The sequence below is a fragment of the Brassica oleracea genome, chromosome C2 (assembly GCF_000695525.1).
Source record: "Brassica oleracea var. oleracea cultivar TO1000 chromosome C2, BOL, whole genome shotgun sequence".
Taxonomy (NCBI): domain Eukaryota; kingdom Viridiplantae; phylum Streptophyta; class Magnoliopsida; order Brassicales; family Brassicaceae; genus Brassica; species Brassica oleracea.
This window is the reverse complement of record NC_027749.1, coordinates 4527044-4527512: the sequence shown is the minus strand read 5'-3', so window position 1 is coordinate 4527512 and position 469 is coordinate 4527044.

Here is a 469-nt window from a genome sequence, read left to right as displayed (position 1 = left end):
TATACTATAAATTTACTTATTCTAATTTTCTTGTTTTTATATCAAATCATAATATTATGATAGATGTGTAATGTGATAAAAATAGTATCTTATATTTTATGCTTATTTTTCTTATATTGTATATTTACTTACAAAAATATTTGAAAATAATAAAATGTTAAACTATACATTTTCAGATAGACTTTTAATGTAATTTTTTATTTCTTATATTGTATATTTATTTATCTAATTGTTTTGTTTTATATCAAATCATAATATTACGATAGATGTTTAATGTAATATTTATATTTCTTATATTATATATTTACTTATTATTTACATTATTATATATTTTCAGATAAAGGTTTAATGTATTTTTTGTATTTTTATATTGTATATTTACTTATAATTTATTTTTCTTATATTTTATATTTACTTATTCTAATATTATAATTGATGTTTAGTGTAATATTTTTATAATGTAAATTTA